Source organism: Solea senegalensis, unplaced genomic scaffold (genome assembly GCF_019176455.1).
Source record: "Solea senegalensis isolate Sse05_10M unplaced genomic scaffold, IFAPA_SoseM_1 scf7180000016742, whole genome shotgun sequence".
Classification (NCBI taxonomy): domain Eukaryota; kingdom Metazoa; phylum Chordata; class Actinopteri; order Pleuronectiformes; family Soleidae; genus Solea; species Solea senegalensis.
The window spans coordinates 1-7778 of NW_025321997.1; the positions used below are offsets into that span (position 1 = coordinate 1).

The 7778-nt window shown below is 53.2% G+C and overlaps 12 non-coding genes and 3 pseudogenes across 12 annotated transcripts; 12 read left to right on the plus strand and 3 right to left on the minus strand.

Moving 5' to 3' along the window:
- LOC122763350 lies at positions 1-127 on the plus strand (annotated as a pseudogene; the record flags this gene model as incomplete).
- Positions 128-769: 642 nt separating this feature from the next.
- Positions 770-882, plus strand: LOC122763358. Its single transcript, XR_006359056.1, has one exon. It is a non-coding gene; the product is annotated as a U5 spliceosomal RNA (small nuclear RNA).
- Positions 883-1064: 182 nt separating this feature from the next.
- Positions 1065-1257, plus strand: LOC122763351. The gene has a single exon (XR_006359050.1). It is a non-coding gene; the product is annotated as a U2 spliceosomal RNA (small nuclear RNA).
- Positions 1258-1375: 118 nt separating this feature from the next.
- On the minus strand, positions 1376-1494 carry LOC122763360. Its single transcript, XR_006359057.1, has one exon. It is a non-coding gene; the product is annotated as a 5S ribosomal RNA (ribosomal RNA).
- A 402-nt stretch (positions 1495-1896) lies between these two features.
- LOC122763347 lies at positions 1897-2060 on the plus strand. The gene has a single exon (XR_006359047.1). It is a non-coding gene; the product is annotated as a U1 spliceosomal RNA (small nuclear RNA).
- Positions 2061-2706: 646 nt separating this feature from the next.
- Positions 2707-2819, plus strand: LOC122763354. Its single transcript, XR_006359052.1, has one exon. It is a non-coding gene; the product is annotated as a U5 spliceosomal RNA (small nuclear RNA).
- Positions 2820-3003: 184 nt separating this feature from the next.
- On the plus strand, positions 3004-3189 carry LOC122763352. The gene has a single exon (XR_006359051.1). It is a non-coding gene; the product is annotated as a U2 spliceosomal RNA (small nuclear RNA).
- A 343-nt stretch (positions 3190-3532) lies between these two features.
- LOC122763346 lies at positions 3533-3651 on the minus strand. The gene has a single exon (XR_006359046.1). It is a non-coding gene; the product is annotated as a 5S ribosomal RNA (ribosomal RNA).
- A 403-nt stretch (positions 3652-4054) lies between these two features.
- LOC122763348 lies at positions 4055-4218 on the plus strand. Its single transcript, XR_006359048.1, has one exon. It is a non-coding gene; the product is annotated as a U1 spliceosomal RNA (small nuclear RNA).
- Positions 4219-4871: 653 nt separating this feature from the next.
- On the plus strand, positions 4872-4984 carry LOC122763355. Its single transcript, XR_006359053.1, has one exon. It is a non-coding gene; the product is annotated as a U5 spliceosomal RNA (small nuclear RNA).
- Positions 4985-5456: 472 nt separating this feature from the next.
- Positions 5457-5569, plus strand: LOC122763356. Its single transcript, XR_006359054.1, has one exon. It is a non-coding gene; the product is annotated as a U5 spliceosomal RNA (small nuclear RNA).
- Positions 5570-6041: 472 nt separating this feature from the next.
- On the plus strand, positions 6042-6144 carry LOC122763359 (annotated as a pseudogene).
- A 212-nt stretch (positions 6145-6356) lies between these two features.
- LOC122763353 lies at positions 6357-6517 on the plus strand (annotated as a pseudogene).
- A 340-nt stretch (positions 6518-6857) lies between these two features.
- On the minus strand, positions 6858-6976 carry LOC122763357. Its single transcript, XR_006359055.1, has one exon. It is a non-coding gene; the product is annotated as a 5S ribosomal RNA (ribosomal RNA).
- Positions 6977-7375: 399 nt separating this feature from the next.
- LOC122763349 lies at positions 7376-7539 on the plus strand. Its single transcript, XR_006359049.1, has one exon. It is a non-coding gene; the product is annotated as a U1 spliceosomal RNA (small nuclear RNA).
- The last annotated feature ends 239 nt before the right edge of the window (positions 7540-7778 follow it).

Below are 7778 nucleotides of genomic sequence, written 5' to 3' on the forward strand. Positions count from 1 at the left end.
GCGGTTCACCCAGGGCGCGGCTCAGCCATTGCACTCCGGCTGTGTTGCCCCCTGCAAATTCCCCAAACGTGGGAGTCTTGACTGCATAATTTTTGCTAGTGGGGTGCTGCGTCCGCGCTTTCCCCCGATGATGTCGTGGTAAGCAAAGGTCAGCCGCCCAAAGTTCACCGTTGTGTGCCCATCTCCAAACTTCTCTCGTCCTTGCGGAGCAACATCCCCAGTCTTTCCAAGTTGCTGGGAACGTGATGGTTGTGGGTGTTGTCTTTAGCTCAAAGCAAATGTCAGCTCCTTTCAACTCTTTGTAGAACTAGATTGTTTTGGGATGGATCCTGGCCATCATGCCCAAGGGTTAATACTTTTGGCGCTTGCTTTCTGTTCACTCGTGCAGTGACCTGATGTTGAAGGGATGCCCGGAGCAACTCACCATTTCAGAAGCCCGGATGAGGGGGGAAATGGCCCGGCAGTTTGTACTGCTCAGTGTGACACGGAGCTGCTTTGCTCATGCACTCACGTCTACCACTAAATGTTGGAGGTGTGCCAGTGAGCGAGGAATGTGCCACAGCCTCAGCGACTGATAGAAAACTGCAGCGCACAACCGACAGTAGGAAAGCGCTTCCAAACATGCTGTCAAATCTGGGCGGTTTATTGGCCGACTAAGCAAAAACGTTGAAGGAAGGCCGTCCCAAGGTGGCCGGCCGGCCGGCCGACCGAGACTGTGGTGACTCCGGCGGATAGACTCCTCGGCTGCTCTCCAGGACAGGGGCTACGTTGACTCTGGTTTCTCTTCAAAATGCACAAGTCTTTCACCTTTTACTAAAGACTTCCGTGGAGAGGGACGTTCAAGAGTTTAAGTTATTTTTGGTGGGCTTTGCTGTAAGGCTGCTCCCTTTGAGTGTGTCAAATGTCAAGCAGCTGTCTGTCAAGGCTCAGAGGTGCACTTAGGTCAACCTTGGGGCGGAGGTGATCAACAGCAGCAGCCTTTGTTATGCGCCCTTAAAAACATGGCACCACAACAACTGACTTGTGTGCCAAGATCTTGGGTTGGCCCCAGACACCTGTGGGCCATCGCTTCTCGGCCTTTTGGCTAAGATCAAGTGTAGTATCTGTTCTTATCAGTTTAATATCTGATATGTCCTCTATATGGGGATTAAATATTAAATGCATTTTTGAGCAGTGGGAGGTTAAAACTGGGGCTTGCGCTCTTCACTCCTTGCATTGACCTGGTATTGCAGTGCCACCAGGAACGGTGCACCATTCTCTTTTTTCTGTGAAAAGCAAAGCGAAGCTGAAACCAGAAAGACATCAACCCGTGCCTGTGCGTCAATTTAATTGCGAGCCCATGTTTCTTGTAAGGAAGCAGCAGCAGCAGCGTAAAAGCTTACAGCACCTGGTATTCCCAGGCTGTCTCCCATCCAAGTACTAACCAGGCCCGACCCTGCTTGGCTTCCGAGATCAGACGAGATCGGGCGTGCTCAGGGTGGTATGGCCGTAAGCCGGGGGGTTGGGGACACAGACTGCTTTTATGGACTGGGCAAGGCCCCCTGCGCGTGGCGGGGCTCAAAAGTCAGCCTTTCGGACACACTGCACTTCAGCCTTTATCTCCACCACATGCTACACTCTAGTCCAGTATCGGGAAGCGACACCGAGATGGGCAAGCGGCTGTTGGTGCCGTCATGTCCAGTTGTTGCTGAATCTATAGGAAACGACAGCCAGGTATGCCAGTAAAAAAGGTCGAGTGTTTCCTCTCCAATGTGTGCTGGAGGTTGAAGTTGAACATAGCACAGCATTAACGAGCAACTGAGTCAAGGCATTGGCCTCTGGGATTATTCATTTCCAGCACCATCAGCCAAGAGCTGTGTCTGGCAAGAGCCACCCGGTGTTTGGCGAGTACACCTCATACTTACCTGGCAGGGGAGATACCATGATCAAGAAGGCGGTTCACCCAGGGGGAGGCTCAGCCATTGCACTCCGGCTGTGTTGACCCCTGCAAATTCCCCAAACGTGGGAGTCTTGACTGCATAATTTTTGCTAGTGGGGTGCTGCGTCCGCGCTTTCCCCCGATGATGTCGTTGTAAGCAAAGGTCAGCCGCCCGAAGTTCAGCGTTGTGTGCCCATCTCCAAACTTCTCACGTCCTTGCGGAGCAACATCCCCAGTCTTTCCAAGTTGCTGGGAACGTGATGGTTGTGGGTGTTGTCTTTTAGCTCAAAGCATATGTCACGCTCCCTTTCCCAACTCTTTGTAGAAGAACTCGATTGTTGGAGATGGATCCATGGCCATCATGCCAAGGGTTAATACTTTGGCGCTTGCTCTGTTCACTCCGTGCAGTGACCTGATGTTGAAGTGATGCCAGGAGCAACTCACCATTTCAGAAGCCCGGATGAGGTGGGAAATGGCCCGGCAGTTTGTACTGCTCAGTGTGACACGGAGCTGCTTTGCTCATGCACTCACGTCTACCACTAAATGTTGGAGGTGTGCCAGTGAGCGAGGAATGTGCCACAGCCTCAGCGACTGATAGAAAACTGCAGCGCACAACCGACAGTAGGAAAGCGCTTCCAAACATGCAGTCAAATCTGGGCGGTTTATTGGCCGACTAAGCAAAACGTTGAAGGAAGGCCGTCCCAAGGTGGCCGGCCGGCCGGCCGACCGAGACTGTGGTGACTCCGGCGGATAGACTCCTCGGCTGCTCTCCAGGACAGGGGCTACGTTGACTCTGGTTTCTCTTCAAAATGCACAAGTCTTTCGCCTTTTACTAAAGACTTCCGTGGAGAGGGACGTTCAAGAGTTTAAGTTATTTTTGGTGGGCTTTGCTGTAAGGCTGCGCCCTTGGAGTGTGTCAAATGTCAAGAAGCAGCTGTCTGTCAAGGCTCAGAGAGGTGCACTTAGGTCAACCTTGGGGCGGAGGTGATCGCTTGGCAGCAGCTGTTATGCGCCCTTAAAACATGGCACCACAACAACTGACTTTGTGCAAGATCTTGGAGTTGGCCCCAGACACCTGTGGGCCATCGGCTTCTCATGCTGGCTAAGATCAAGTGTGAGTATCTGTTCTTATCAGTTTAATATCTGATATGTCCTCTATATGGGGATTAAATATTAAATGTTTGAGCAGTGGGAGGTGAAACTGGGGCTTGCTCTCTTCACTCCTTGCATTGACCTGGTATGGCAGTGCCACCAGGAGCGGTGCACCATTCTCTTTTCTGTGAAAAGCAAAGCGAAGCTGAAACCAGAAAGACATCAACCCGTGCCGCAATAGCGTCGAGATTTAATTACTTGAGCCCATGTTTCTTATGAGAAGCAGCATCAGCGGTAAAAGCTTACAGCACCTGGTATTCCCCGAAGTAGGTCTCCCATCCAAGTACTAATAGCGGCCCGACCCTGCTGCTTCGAGATCAGGCGAGATGCGTGCTCAGGAGTGGTATGGCCCGTAAGCGAGGGCTGGCGACAGAGTGCAGCATGGACTAGGCAAGGCCTGCTAGGTGGAGGGGCATGTTTCTTGTAAGGGAAGCAGCAGTGTAAGCGTGCAGCCCGGTGTAAAGCTTACAGCACCTGGGATTCCCAGGCGGTCTCCCATCCAAGTACTAACCAGGCCCGACCCTGCTTGGCTTCCGAGATCAGACGAGATCGGGCGTGCTCAGGGTGGTATGGCCGTAAGCCGGGGGGTTGGGGACACAGACTGCTTTTATGGACTGGGCAAGGCCCCCTGCGCGTGGCGGGGCTCAAAAGTCAGCCTTTCGGACACACTGCACTTCAGCCTTTATCTCCACCACATGCTACACTCTAGTCCAGTATCGGGAAGCGACACCGAGATGGGCAAGCGGCTGTTGGTGCCGTCATGTCCAGGTGTTGCTGAATCTATAGGAAACGACAGCCAGGTATGCCAGTAAAAAAGGTCGAGTGTTTCCTCTCCAATGTGTGCCGGAGGTTGAAGGTGAACATAGCACAGCATTAACGAGCAACTGAGTCAAGGCATTGGCCTCTGGGATTATTCATTTCCAGCACCATCAGCCAAAGAGCTGTGTCTGGCAAGAGCCACCCGGTGTTTGGTGAGTACACCTCATACTTACCTGGCAGGGGAGATACCATGATCAAGAAGGCGGTTCACCCAGGGCGAGGCTCAGCCATTGCACTCCGGCTGTGTTGACCCCAGCAAATTCCCCAAACGTGGGAGTCTTGACTGCATAATTTTTGCTGGTGGGGTGCTGCGTCCGCGCTTTCCCCCGATGATGTCGTCGTAAGCAAAGGTCAGCCGCCCAAAGTTCACCGTTGTGTGCCCATCTCCAAACTTCTCTCGTCGCTAGCGAACAGCTGTCCCAGTCTTTCCAAGTTGCTGGGAGCGTGATGGTTGTGGGTGTTGTCTTTCAGCTCCAGAGCAAATGTCCGCACTCCCTTTCCCAACTCTTTGTAGAAGAACTGGATTGTTGGAGATGGATCCATGGCCATCATGCCAAGGAGGTTAATACTTTGGCGCTTGCTCTGTTCACTCTCCGTTACCGACCTGATGATGTTGAAGTGATGCCGAGCAGCGCTCACCATTTCAGAAGCCGGATGAGGTGGGGAAATGGCCGGCAGTTTGTACTGCTCCAGTGTGACGGAGCTGCTTTGCTCAATGCACTCCGTCTACCACTAAATGTTGGAGGTGTGCCAGTGAGCGAGGAATGTGCCACAGCCTCAGCGACTGATAGAAAACTGCAGCGCACAACCGACAGTAGGAAAGCGCTTCCAAACATGCAGTCAAATCTGTGCGGTTTATTGGCCGACTAAGCAAAAACGTTGAAGGAAGGCCGTCCCAAGGTGGCCGGCCGGCCGGCCGACCGAGACTGTGGTGACTCCGGCGGATAGACTCCTCGGCTGCTCTCCAGGACAGGGGCTACGTTGACTCTGGTTTCTCTTCAAAATGCACAAGTCTTTCGCCTTTTACTAAAGACTTCCGTGGAGAGGGACGTTCAAGAGTTTAAGTTATTTTTGGTGGGCTTTGCTGTAAGGCTGCGCCCTTTGAGTGTGTCAAATGTCAAGCAGCTGTCTGTCAAGGCTCAGAGGTGCACTTAGGTCAACCTTGGGGCGGAGGTGATCAGCAGCAGCAGCCTTTGTTATGCGCCCTTAAAAACATGGCACCACAACAACTGACTTGTGTGCCAAGATCTTGTGTTGGCCCCAGACACCTGTGGGCCATCGCTTCTCGCTGCTTTGCTCATGCACTCACGTCTACCACTAAATGTTGGAGGTGTGCCAGTGAGCGAGGAATGTGCCACAGCCTCAGCGACTGATAGAAAACTGCAGCGCACAACCGACAGTAGGAAAGCGCTTCCAAACATGCAGTCAAATCTGGGCGGTTTATTGGCCGACTAAGCAAAAACGTTGAAGGAAGGCCGTCCCAAGGTGGCCGGCCGGCCGGCCGACCGAGACTGTGGTGACTCCGGCGGATAGACTCCTCGGCTGCTCTCCAGGACAGGGGCTACGTTGACTCTGGTTTCTCTTCAAAATGCACAAGTCTTTCGCCTTTTACTAAAGACTTCTGTGGAGAGGGACATTCAAGAGTTTAAGTTATTTTTGGTGGGCTTTGCTGTAAGGCTGCGCCCTTTGAGGGTGTCAAATGTCAAGCAGCTGGCTGTCAAGGCTCAGAGGTGCACTTAGGTCAACCTTGGGGCGGAGGTGATCAGCAGCAGCAGCCTTTGTTATGCGCCCTTAAAAACATGGCACCACAACAACTGACTTGTGTGCCAAGATCTTGTGTTGGCCCCAGACACCTGTGGGCCATCGCTTCTCGCTGCTTTGCTCATGCACTCACGTCTACCACTAAATGTTGGAGGTGTGCCAGTGAGCGAGGAATGTGCCACAGCCTCAGCGACTGATAGAAAACTGCAGCGCACAACCGACAGTAGGAAAGCGCTTCCAAACATGCAGTCAAATCTGGGCGGTTTATTGGCCGACTAAGCAAAAACGTTGAAGGAAGGCCGTCCCAAGGTGGCCGGCCGGCCGGCCGACCGAGACTGTGGTGACTCCGGCGGATAGACTCCTCGGCTGCTCTCCAGGACAGGGGCTACGTTGACTCTGGTTTCAAATGCACAAGTCTTTCGCCTTTTACTAAAGACTCGTGGAGAGGGGATCGCTCAAGAGTTTGCTATTTTTGGTGGCTTTGCTGTAAGGCTGCTTCCTTTGAGTGTGTCACGTCAAGCAGCCGTCTGTCAAGGCTCAGAGGTGCACCAGCTCGTAACCTTAGCGGAGGTGAACGCAGCAGCAGCCTCTGTTATGCGCCTCTTAAAAAACATGGCACCACAACAACTGACTTGTGTGCTAAGATCTTGCTGGCCCCAGACACCTGTGGGCCATCGCCGGGCTCGCCGGGGCATCGGCGGTAGGTATCTCTGGTTTCACGCTTAATATCTCCTGATGGTGTCCCTTTCAAGGGATTGGGGCCATTAAATGCATTTTCGAGCAGTGGGAGGTGAAAACTGGGGCTTGCTCTCTTCACTCCTTGCATTGCCCTGGTATTGCAGTGCCACCAGGAACGGTGCACCATTCTCTTTTTTCTGTGAAAAGCAAAGCGAAGCTGAAACCAGAAAGACATCAACCCGCGCCTGTGCGTCAATTTAATTGCGAGCCCATGTTTCTTGTAAGGAAGCAGCAGCAGCAGCGTAAAAGCTTACAGCACCTGGTATTCCCAGGCGGTCTCCCATCCAAGTACTAACCCGGCCCGACCCTGCTTAGCTTCCAAGATCAGACGAGATCAAATCGGGCGGCTCAGGGGTGAGGCTAGCCCAGAAGCCGAGGGCTACGGCTGGAGGAGTGCCTTTACAGGCAAGGCCCCTGCTCGTGGAGGGGCATGTTTTGTAAGCAGTGTAAAAGCGTGCAGCGGTGTAAAAGCTTACAGCACCTGGTATTCCCAGGCGGTCTCCCATCCAAGTACTAACCAGGCCCGACCCTGCTTGGCTTCCGCGATCAGACGAGATCGGGCGTGCTCAGGGTGGTATGGCCGTAAGCCGGGGGGTTGGGGACACAGACTGCTTTTATGGACTGGGCAAGGCCCCCTGCGCGTGGCGGGGCTCAAAAGTCAGCCTTTCGGACACACTGCAGTTCAGCCTTTATCTCCACCACATGCTACACTCTAGTCCAGTATCGGGAAGCGCCACCGAGATGGGCAAGCGGCTGTTGGTGCCGTCATGTCCAGTTGTTGCTGAATCTATAGGAAACGACAGCCAGGTATGCCAGTGTGGCGTTGAAGCAAGCCTCCAATGTGTGCTGGAGGTTGAAGTTGAACATAGCACAGCATTAACGAGCAACTGAGTCAAGGCATTGGCCGCTGGGATTATTCATATCCAGCACCATCAGCCAAAGAGCTGTGTCTGGCAAGAGCCACCCGGTGTTTGGCGAGTACACCTCATACTTACCTGGCAGGGGAGATACCAGGATCAAGAAGGCGGTTCACCCAGGGCGAGGCTCAGCCATTGCACTCCGGCTGTGTTGACCCCTGCAAATTCCCCAAACGTGGGAGTCTTGACTGCATACTTTTTGCTAGTGGGGTGCTGCGTCCGCGCTTTCCCCCGATGATGTCGTTGTAAGCAAAGGTCAGCCGCCCGAAGTTCAACGTTGTGTGCCCATCTCCAAACTTCACACGTCCTTGCGGAGCAACATCCCCAGTCTTTCCAAGTTGCTGGGAACGTGATGGTTGTGGGTGTTGTCTTTCAGCTCAAAGCAAATGTCACGCTCCCTTTCCCAACTCTTTGTAGAAGAACTCGATTGTTTGAGATGGATCCATGGCCATCATGCCAAGGGTTAATACTTT